We start from the raw sequence: 12,040 nt of genomic DNA, 5'->3' as shown, positions 1-12,040 counted from the left end.
GATACAGTTCAGCCCTTGTTCTCACATCCTTTGATTAAACAATTCCTCAGAGTGGCTTCTAATATCAGACCTCCCAGAAGGCCACCCACGACAGCCTGGGACCCGAATTATGTTTTGGAAAAGCTAACCTTACCATCCTTCGAACCTGCTGTATCAGCAGAACTGAGGTACCTCTCCTGGAAGACTGCTTTTCTTCTAGCTGTCACCTCAGCCAGAAGGGTCTCAGAACATCAAGCACTGATGGCCATTGAGCCCTTCCTCATTTTCCATGCAGACCATGTCTCCCTGAGGACTAACCCCTCCTTTATGCCCAAGATGGTGTCTAATGTGACTCTCAACCAGGCCATACATCTACCCAACTTCTTTCCTAGCCCTCACAACAAGGGGGAAAGAATTCTGCACTCACTAGACATGCACAGACAACTCAGATACTGTCTGGACTGTACTAAACCTTTTGGAAAAACAGACCAACTTCTTGTCAGCTTTGCCCCAGGGGCAGAGGGTAAGCCCATTTCCAAGCAAACCATTTCCAAATGGATATCACAAAGTAGCTATTTCTGCTACAGATTACATGGGAACCCCCCCGTCAGTTCGTACCCATTCCACTAGGGCAAACTCCACTTCCACAGCATTCCTCAGAGGAGTTCTCACCAGGGACATCTTGGAAGTTGCCACTTGGACTTCTGCCCATACCTTTACCAAGCATTACCACCTACCTCTTTTCTCTAAGGCTAGGGCAGGGTTTGCCTCTGCAGTTCTTCAGGGCATGCTGACCCATGCCTAGGTCTCTTACTAATCCTACCACCTCTCTCCTCAGCTTTGGGAATCCTCCCACAGGTGATGACTGCAACAGTGAAACACAAAGAACATAGTACAGTTGTGTACACTTACCATAAATGTAGATGTTAGAATGTATTCACTGTTGCAGTCTTGGTCTCCTTCCCCCTTATATCTTCTTTCCTTAGGGAGACATAAGCTTCTCACAGTGGCTTTTAGCCACCAGGACCACTTTACCATATTTTCTTGGGCTTCTGACTGGTTAGGGCAAGAAAAACTGATGTAATGGTGTTGGCAGCCTTGCTTTATAGCACTGACTTACCTGACATCAGTCAACAAGCGACAGCAGCCGACGCAGGAAAAACATTGACTCTGGTATTCGGGCTGGCCGAGGGCTACCACAGCAGGGATAACCCACAGGTGATGACTGCCACAGTGAATACACTCTCTAACATCTACATTTATGGTAAGTGTACACAACTGTACTTCATCTTATTTGAACTATGCAGAAATTAGCCTTGTGAGCTTGGACAGTTAAGTAGTTACTAAAGCTTCTCACCAGTGCGAACATGTATTTAAGGAGTCAAAATAGCAGTATAACTTGCAAGTTTTGTTGATATATACTCTTTGAATTGGATTCCAAAAATGTTGACAGGATGCATCTGGACCACAGATTTTTTCTTCACTGTTTCTTTTTTCTTTTCTTTTTTTTTTCAACTTTATGTAGGAAGAAGAGTTTGGACCTGATGGCGAAGTAGACGAGGAAGAAGAGGAGGATGAGGAAGGTCAGTTCAGTTCTGTGTCACACAGATTTGCAAAAGATAATGCTGCCTCAGCACGGTATAATTGTTTTCTTTAGATTTTACAGTGTTTATAGGAAACCTGTTCCTGAGTGGTGTCGAAAAGACAAACCATGTATTTTTCACTTTCTGTAAATGAAAACAAATGACTTTTTTTTCGGGGGGGGGGGACTATCACTAGTTCAAGGGGCAGCTGGGGGGGACTATCACTAGTTCAAGGGGCAGCTGTTTTTTTAGTTGACATTTTTTTTTTCTTAGTTATAAGGTATGCCAAACTGCCACTGTAGTTGTGTTTCCTGTAATATACAATTCCACTGTGTAGATAATGGGGCAGATTGGCTTCCGCTATAGGTGGTCCTTGCCGTTTCTCCAGTGTTGTGCAACTTTTGGAACTCCGGTGGGGTACAACAAAGTTTGTGCTGAAGAAAACAGTCATTTGACTTCATTTTGTTGGGCTTCAGCTTTTGGGATGTTTGATTTTGCAGACCTGAATCTTTTTTAAACAGCACATTTCTTTATTGTACTTGTATTTGCAGTAGTAAACAACCTTCAGGTGCTAGATGGATAATCCAAACCAAATTAGACTTCCAAAAATAGATATTCACACAATCTGCAGTGTTCGCAGCTGAAAAAGCATTGCTAAGGTTATACACCAGTCAGCCCTATCTAATTTGTTTCTTATAAATTTGTCTAAGCCCAGTTTTGTCTGCTTTGTGGTTCATACAGAGCAGGGATTCTGAACCTGGCTGGAGTCAAAAGCAGAATGGGAGATAGTGTCACATTTGGCACCAGAATTTCATCATACTGTTTTATTTTGGTAATCTCATTGTCTGTCTGGGTCAAGCCCTCCTTTAATGGACTGGGGAGAAAAACTGCAGATGAAGTCTAGTCCCCTCACAAGTTTGGAGAATCCACAGCTGTCCCAGAAATCTCATCCTTTCCCTCTGACCAAACTGCTTGAAAGAACTATATATGTATAAATTGATGCCTTTCTCAACCAGCACAGCCTTTTCAGAATTACCCACCATGGGTTCCTGCCTGAGCATGGAAATAATGTAGCCATTTTTTAACTGGAGCAGCTTAATCTCTTTGGCAAGGAACAAAAGTCATTACATTGTTTATTTCTTTAATACAGAAAGGCCTTTGACATGATTCCTTTTACTTTCCCAAGTGATCTGGGACTAGGGACTCTCCTGTCTCAGTGGATAGAGCACTGTTTGCCAGAGGGCAGTTGCTTGTTGGGTTTAGTCAGTACTTTTCCACCCATAGAGCAGGGCATAGTGGAGTACCCCATTCCTTGCTTTTAAGATCATGAGTAATCCTTTGAAAGTCTAAAAATCATTCAGTATGCAGATGACATGACCTTGCTAATCATGGAACCCAGAGTTGCTCAATTTTAAGCTGAATTGTAATTGGACTTTTCCGTCTTGGAAGACTGGGTCAAGCAAAACTGTCTCCAACTCGGTATAGTGAAGACTATTGATGTCCTGTTAGGCACAAAGAAAACTTACTGAGCCTAACAGACTCCCTTACATCCTTTTCAAAGCAAATAGATTGTGCTTGTTTAAATTAGACAACTTGCATTAGACAAACTTTGCTAACTTCATTTGTGTGTTCTGAAGAAAAGTTAAAATGTAGGTAAAAAAAATGGTCACACTATACCAGCTGAAGGGTTCCTTGTTAGTGTATTTACTGTAGCCAGAGCTACACTCATCTCATCACTAACATTTTTTTTTTGGGGTTTAATAGCTCCTTCCACAGGGTGACTTGCCAGACTTAATTACCTAAAACAGAGTGACCTATAATTTTTTTTTCTGAGAAGTCCTGCACCTGGAGTGTGATTAATTAGCTTGCCTTTAGCTCACCTTGCCCCATCACTTTCTTTTGCAGGTCTACTCATGTCACACACACAACTGTGGATCCTTGGAATATTTCCTGCTTCTACTACCCTCTTCAGCCAGCAAGTATTACACTTCCCTGCCCATTTTGTGCAGTTCTCTCCCTTCATCAGGGACAGTGACTCAGAGATAAAATGTAAATCTATGCCATCTAAACCCACTATGAAGACTATCCTTGCCTAGCCCTTAGTTGGCAATTCATTTTATTTTATTTAGTTACCATTTGTTGATTGAGGTGGAGCATTGATCCAGTTGGATCACTTTCAGAATCAGCCCAGGAAAAATAAAGTAGTTGTTTACTGTACAGATAAGTCCAAGTACATTATTAAACATGCAAAAGCATTATAAAAACATGGTGGAACTCTGTCTAATATAGTCGTAGTCAGCATGCCAGATCAGTATAACAGTATAGTAGAAGTCTGCCTGACAAAGTAGGAGTATGTCTAATATCAAGATGTACGTAATTGTATTTAGAGTTATTGAAGGTTAATTTGGGCCACAGTGACAGAATGATGAGCTAGTAGATTATGGTTGACCAGTAGAATGCCAAATGAAGTACAGTAGAGGGAGATCTGTGTTGAGGGTGGGGAAGTGTTGGAGCATGGAATGGAGAGAGTTTGGAGGAGTGCACAGGATAGAGAGAGGAAAGCGATACGGGTTAATGTACAGTGTGCATCTCCACTTTCCTATGACTTAACAGGCAGCTTGCATTTGAAGTTGTATAGATGAGGATATGGGTGTCACCATCTTGCATGTAATAACTGTTATATTTGTCCTTAAGGTACTTGAAACTGTGCAGTACCTGTTTACAGAAAATTGAAACCGGAAACTGTGCAGTACCTGTTTGCAGAAAATTGAAACAGGAATCTCGTGGTGGTGGGAATTTCCCCTCTTACCATCATACCATAAGATTTCAGAAAAAGAAAACCTGTCTTATGTTTAAAGACAGTTTCTTGCAATGGTTTAAGAGATGCAGCATGCTGTACATATTAGGAGAAGTGTGGAAGTAAACCAGATGATCTGAAGTAGTTAACTTCATTTGTCCATCAACCTGTGGGTCGGAGAAGGAGCTATCGGGGCGAAAAAAGGGGTCGAGGCAGGAGCACTCCCATCTGCAGCTGGGCCTGGAGGAACCTACGCATCATCCGGTCCATGTCTGCATCAGATAAGCTTCTAGTCAACCTAGAGGAGGCCACCGAGGCAGGACGGGAGTGCCGCCTCGATGACCTCGAAGGCGACCGGGTCTCCTCCCGCTCCGGAGAAAAACGGGGTGAATGGAGCCGGGAAGGAGAAGGCCCGGAGGCTCTAGGAGAAGCCGCTTGCTTGGCTGGAGGGGCCGAGGAGGAAGACTCGGCCCGCCGCTTGTGATGTTTGTCCTTCTTGCACTCCCTCCTAGCTTCCCTCTCCTCCTGGGCTGCGGTGGGAGGATGAGTCCTGGCCAGGGGAGCAGGGATGGGGGGTGGCACTGTCGCGGCTGCGGCAGGTGCCACAGAGGGAGAGGAGGACGAAGTTGGATCCATGGGCAACAGTCTCGCCAAGACCAACTTCGACCTCCTGTCCCTCAAAGCCCTGGGGTTGAAGGCTGCACAAATAGTGCAGCCTGAGGAGAGGTGATCAACCCCAAGGCAAATAACACACCGAGTGTGGCCATCTGCTGGAGACAGCTTATGGCCACACTCGGTGCATTTAGAAAAGAAGGCTTTAGGGGCCTCAGACATACATAGAAAAAAATTCAAACACTAGGCCCAACACAAACACGCCTTCACAAACACACAGGGGGAGGACAAACTAAATACAGTTAAGATTAACTACACAAGTTTACTAATAAAACCAAAAACTAGGGGTAACACACACAAATATTTTTAAACAGAATAAAAAGGAAAGATTTTTCTCACAAAAAACTGTTCTACAATGCCTGGAAGCTCGATCAAGCTGCTGACTGAAACGCGGCAAACGAGATCTGAGGACAGGAAGGGTTAGCATGGGGATTGTGGGTAAGGGGGGGGAGCCTGGAGCTCGGATCTTAGCTGTTTGAAGCTGCCGGCTCGGATCCGATATGGATCCGATACCCACAGGTTGCTGACAAATGAAGATTACCTACTTAGGTGGAACGTTATGGTGAGTACATAACTTCTTATTCTTCGCATTTCACTGTTGCAGTCATCACATTTGGGTTATCCCTGCCAGGGAGGGTAGTCCTCAGCCGGCCCGAATACCAGAGACTTAGTATTTCTGCGTCGGTTGCTGTCACTTGACTGACGTCAGGTCATCAGTAGTATAAAGTAAGGCAGCCGAACCCATTACATCAGTCTTTCTTGCCGTGGAGCCTGAAGCAGAAGCAGTTTGCACAAGTGCCTGTCGGCCACTACCTGAGTTTTCGTCTACCGAATTGAAGTTGAAGTCTTCTAAAGCGAAGTACCCCATTGGGGATCCTTTTTTCTTGCACTAACCGATGTCAGAGAAAGTTAATAATTGTCTCGCCTGTGGAAAGCAAATACCACACCAAGACTTCCACTCTTACTGCATCACTTGTTCAGGCCCAGACCACGATCGCCCCTCATTGTCACTTCTGTGCTTTGTTGAATGCCAGAACTATCCATCGTCTGCCCTTATTTTAGCCAGATGTTTTCGCTTACAGTCCTCTTAATTCCGATATGGCTTCGGTAAGCCATCCGACAGCAGATCTTCCAAAAAAATTTAAAGATAAAGACAGACTGCACAGGTCTAAACCTACCGAAGACGCTTCCGTTAAGCTAGTTGTCAGTTCTCTGGTACTCAGGCGCTTTCGCAGCCCCTGATGCCCACTTCTGTTGATTCGCAGGCCGCTACCGAGACCTTTTCTGAGTCCAGTATGCCACAAAAGTCTTCGACTAAGGATCATGTGGTCGTCTCTACCTTGGAAGGGTCCGGAGCCGCTGAGCAGGCACCGGCTTCCGAGGAAGTCCTTCACACTACAGAATCTCGACACAACCGATGTCTTCTTTTGCGACTACTGTTCTTTCGAAAACTACCGAGCATTTTGGGCCCAGGGTACGAACCACTCCCAAGAAACCAATGATCAACTCCCAGGCGCCTGCTACCTTGCCTCAGTCTCAAATACTTAAAATGGCGGAAGACCTTATCATGCTAATCAGGGGAAGCCAAGCTACCCCCTCGAAAACCAAGCAAGGAAAAGAGATCCAAGAGTCAGATGAATCTCATGCATCTGAATATGAAGACATGCAACCCCTCTCCACTTATAAGGATTCTGATGCAAAGGATTCCATTCCTTCAGCCTCTTCTTAGATGATTTTTCCTTTGGGGAAACCCTGCATACCTTAAGGGAGCATTTCCAATGGTAGAGTTAGGACTACCCTCATTCTAAAAAGAGACTCTGGGAATTCCTAGATCTTCCACAACACAGACCCTTGGCCATCCCACCCCAGTCCTGGATGTTGTGGAGGATGTTTTCCTTGAATCCAGCTTGACTCCTGACACCCTTCCTCCTACTCCCAGAAAACCAGACGGGTACTATAGAGTCCCTGACTCACACAAATATCTTTTAAAAAATCCTACAGCTGTCCCCAAAGTCATTTCTCAAGGGCCAAAAGGGATTAAAGCAACCTCTGCTAAGAATCCCACCCCCTCAGACAGGGATTCCCAAGCATTGGACAAGTGGGGTAAAAATGTATACACCTCAGCTACTCTTGCTATCAGGGCACTAAATTGTCAGTTCCATAAGCTGACATTTCAGCAACATACCTTGGAACTCCTTAAAAAAATTTCTTCCTTTCCTGCTTGGGCAGAATCTAAGGATTTACAGGAGTTAATGCATTCTGCAAGTCAAGTAACTAAACACACCTTGCACTGTGGTTTTGACACCCTAGAAGCTTCTTGCAGGGCAGCAGTCACTGGGTCTGTCATTAGAAGGTATGCATGGCTTAAGAAACAGCCCCTGCCAGACCATGTCAAATCTAAATTGTTGGCTGCCCCCTTGCACAAAGATAACTTATTTGGCACTAAGGCGGAAGAGGTCTTAAAAAAGATGGAAGAAAAAGCAAAATCTATGCTAACGGTTAAGGATTTTTTGCAGGTCCAGCCACCTAGGTTCAGCAGGCATTGTCCCGCCAAACACTGGTCCTTTCCTGCTCCCAGTAAACCGGCCCAGCCTAGGGCCCATGGAAGCAGACCCCCTTTGGAAGCAGACCCCCCAGACAGCAGCCCCAGGGAATGCAGAGATCCTTAGATCTCCACTTGTAAACCAGGGAGTTCTAAGCCACCCCCTTATGGTAAGAACTCACAATGACTTGCCTCCTCCACCCCCTCCCTCTGCCCACCGTCCCTTACCACTAGGAGAAAAACTCTCCTTTCACTCAAGTACCTGGGCCACCATTACCAAGGACCACTGGGTTCTGAACATTGTGTCTCATGGATACAAATATTCCTTCCACACCCTTCCAACCCCAAAAGGGTACCCAGATCGATCACCAAATCAGTGGGCATAGGCTCAAAAGCAAATCCTTTCCCTGCTCTCTGAGGGCAGTAGAGCATGTTCCTGCAGAACAGATAGGCCTAGGTTTCTACTCCAGACTTTTACTGGTGCTGAGAAAAGAGGGCACCTGACGCCCCATCCTCTATCTAGCCATTCTAAACACCTTCCTGGTGATCCCAAAATTCAAAATGCTCACCCTCAAACAGCTGCTACCCGTACTCTCCAGGGTTCTTGACTAGCCACCCTGGATCTGAAAGAGGCTTACCTCCACATTCCTATCGGGGAATCATGCAGGAAACATCTCCGCTTCAGGACAGGATCCCAACACTTTCAGTTCTCTGCACTTCCCTTTGGCTTATCTACTGATCCCAGAGTTTTCACAAAATGCCTGGCTCTGGCCATTGCCTTTTGCAGACATAGAAATATTCAGATTTACATATACCTAGATGACTGCCTTATTCAGGCAGACAGCCAGGAAAAGCTGCTCAAGAACCTGACTTTTGTAAAGACCCTACTAACCTCCCTAGGGTACACGATCAGCGAAAAGAAATCCAAGCAGGTGCCCACCCAAAGGATAATCTTCCTGGGAGCAAGTCTAGACACAGCATCCCAGATGGCATACCTTACTCCAGAGAATTTTCCTGACAGCCTACTTTTCTCAGCTAGCCACCAGGCCCCAGCTGTCTGCAAGGAAGATCCTGCAAGCTCTGGGGTTCATGGCATCTTGCATACTACTCATTCCATATGCCAGACTGCATATGAGGAAACTTCAGTGGTACCTAAAGAGCCTTTGGTGTCAACACTCTCAAGACCTGGAATCTCTTCTACCTATAATTCCTTGCCTCAGAAAAGATTTTCTTTGGTGGGCAACAGCATGCTCCCACAAGGGAATGCCTTGTCCCCTCTCCCCGCTGCCCAGACCCTCACCACAGATGCATCAGACTACACTTGGGGTGCACACCTGGCCGGCAGGTGCACACAGGGCCAACGGAGCCCACAGCAAATCTCTCTGCACACCAGTCAAAAAGAGATGATGTCTGTGCAGCACACCTTGATAGCTTTCAAGCCCTTTCTCTCTCCAGGGGCTCTCCTGATCAAAACGGACAACACCACTGTGATGTGGTACATCAACAAGCAGGGAGGGACTCACTGCTACCCTCTATGGTGGCTGGCCATGACCCGTTGGCACACAGCCTCTGCCATGCAATTACACTTGTTAGACAATTCCTACCAGGCTCTCTCAACTCTCTGGCAGACCAATTAAGCAGAAATTTTCTGGACCCACACAAGTGGCAACTCGATAGAAGTACCTTCACCCTAATTACTCAGAAATGGGGAACCCCGAAGGTCGACCTCTTTGCCTCCCACACCAACCATCAGCTCAGCAAAATCTGCACCAGGGAGCATCACTCCATGGCTTGGAAAGTGGATGCCCTGTTCTTCCCCCGGGTCAATCTTTCAGTCTATGCCTTTCCTCCCCTATCTCTCATACCCAGGGTACTGTTCAAAATAAGGGAGGAAAAACCAAGGACCATTCTTATAGCTCCAGACTGGTCCCGGAAGCACTAGTACCCCTTGCTGCGCAGCCTGTCCACGCTACCTCTATGGCATCGTCCTCAGATTCCAAACCTCCTGACACAGAGGGAAGGGGAATTCATGCATCCCCAATTGCAGACACTCAGTTTGACAGCTTGGTTTATTCCCTAACCCCGAACCAATCTGCCATCCTCAATAAACAGGTTCTGGATGTTATCTGTGAGGCCAGACATCCTAGCACCAGAAAGTTTTATGCTGATAAATGGAAAAGGTTCTGCACCTGGATCCAGGCTAAGGGAGCCAATACGACACAGCCCTCCCTCCCTCTCATCCTGGATTAATTAGCTGACCTACTACACAGTGGCCTCTTTCTCCTCTATAAAAAAATCATGCCTCTACAATTTCTGCTGAGCAGCCCCTTTTCTCACACCCTTTGATCAAACAGTTCCTAAGAGGGGCTAGCAATTTGAGGCCACCCAGAAGGGCACCAACACCAGCTTGGGACTTTAACTTTGTATTGGAAAAGCTAACCCTTCCCCCTTTTCAACCAGCTGCTTCTGCAGAGCTAAATTTCTCTCCTGGAAGACTGCATTCCTTCAGGCCATCACTTCAGCCAGAAGAGTCTCCGAGCTGCAAGCACTCATGGCTGTGGAACCCCTCATCTTCCACGCAGACAGGGTATCCCTCAGAACTAACCCATCCTTCATGCCCAGGGTGGTGTCCAGTGTGGCTCTCAACCAATACATTTATTTGTCCACCTTTCCTAATCCCCAGAACAAGGGGGAAATGATTCTTCACTCTAGATGTGCACAGACAGCTCAGATTATATCTAGGCAGGACTAAAGCCTTCAGAAAGTCTGATCAATTGCTGGTTAGCTTTGCTACAGGGGCAGAAGGCAAAGCCTTCTCCAAACAAACCATTTCCAAATGGATAGCACACTGTATCCATTTATGCTACAAACAGTATGGAAAGCCTCTCCCCAAGGGGGTCAGGACACACTCCACCAGAGCAGCCTCAACCTCTGCAGCTTTCCTCAGAGGAGACCCCACCAGGGACATCCTGGAGGCTGCCACCTAGACATCTGTTCACACTTTTACCAAGCATTACCACCTGCCTCTCTTCTCCAAATCCAGGCAGGGTTTGCCTCTGCAGTATTGCAGGTCATCCTAGCCAGCCCCTAGTCTCCTTGACTGCCTCCACCCTTTTCCTCAGCTTTGGAAATCAACCCAAATGTGATGACTGCAACAGTGAAACACGAAGAACATAGTACAGTTGTGTACGCTTACCATAAATGTAGATGTTCGAGTGTATTCACTGTTGCAGTCCTGGTTTCCCTCCCTCCATCTCCCTTTCTCCTTTTAAATAGCATTCTAACTTGTTCTCCTTTCCTTGCAAGGGACGTATTGGTATTTATTTTCCACTGGTAGGGCTCTTCTGCCAGAACCTGGCCACCTACTTGGGGTCTCCTGATAGGTTAGGGCAAGAAAAACTGATGTAATGACGTTGGCTGCCTTACTTTATACTACTGACGACCTGACATCAGTCCTCAAGTGACAATAACCGATGCAGAAATACTAAGTCTCTGGTATTTCGGCCGGCCGAGGGCTACTCTGGCAGGGCTAACCCAAATGTAATGACTGCAACAGTGAATACACTCTAACATCTACATTTATGGTAAGTGTGCACAACTGTACTTTTAGAGTGCAAAGATACTTCAACATCTGTTGTAGCATGTAGACTGCTGTAAGTTTGTGCTAACTACAGCCGAAGTAGACCCCACTGTTCCTTTAAAGATGTTTATCAGCTAGATACTGCAGGTAAACAGCCTTTGATATTTACTTAAGAAATGATGCAGAATGAGAGCCATGAGATAGTTTCACATCTGAAGACATAGCTTACTTTTTTTCTTTTTTTTTTTACTCTGGGTGTTTTTTATAGTATGCAATGGTTAATATGGCGTATGGCACCATTCCAAGGGTGCATAATAAACCTCAGAAAAGACAGCACAGACTAAATGTACAGTTGTTAATGAAATACAACTAAAGTTGTTTGAGGACGTGGCATCTTCCTCATAAGTTGTGATTGTGTTTAACAAAGCATTGTGTCTTTTATAATAACTTTTATTTTATTTTCTGTGCAGCTTTATGCCATCTGTTGGAGTCTTGCTTTCTGGGTGACTTTGATAAATATACAGATGCATAAGCACCTTTAGTTGGGTTCCTATCATAATGAAACGGCTGACAATCAAACGGCCTAAAACATGAAAATGCCGTTCATCTATGTGTGGGGTTTTTTTGTGAGGTTGTGGTACAGTGAAGACTGGAAAATTTGCCCTTTCCTCACTATAGTGCGATCTCGAGAGTTGGTATATATAATTAGCGGGGGGTGTGGGGGGCACAACCCCTCACAAAAGCAATTTCGAGGTATGGCATTTTCGACTTTTAGGTCGCTCGACGTTTGGTCTTTTCGATGTTATAATATAAACCCCCTTTAAACACCTGCTAGTCTTGAACCTTGTTAATACATAAATAATCATGGGAAACTTCTTGCAGTCTTC

The 12,040-nt window shown here is 45.6% G+C and overlaps 1 long non-coding RNA gene across 1 annotated transcript in view; it reads left to right on the top strand.

The window, feature by feature from the left end:
• The window catches only part of LOC122793165, a 116,392-nt gene that overhangs the window by 69,691 nt on the left and 34,661 nt on the right, over positions 1–12,040 (top strand). Inside the window, exon 2 of the long non-coding RNA XR_006363450.1 lies at positions 1,505–1,562. This is a non-coding gene — a long non-coding RNA (uncharacterized LOC122793165). The remainder of the gene's footprint in view (positions 1–1,504; positions 1,563–12,040) is intronic.

This window comes from Protopterus annectens, chromosome 2.part0 (assembly GCF_019279795.1).
Source record: "Protopterus annectens isolate FY-2018-M chromosome 2.part0, PAN1.0, whole genome shotgun sequence".
In the NCBI taxonomy this organism is placed as follows: Eukaryota; Metazoa; Chordata; order Ceratodontiformes; family Protopteridae; genus Protopterus; species Protopterus annectens.
Note: the sequence above shows the minus strand (reverse complement) of the source record. Positions and strands in the feature narration are given on the sequence as shown.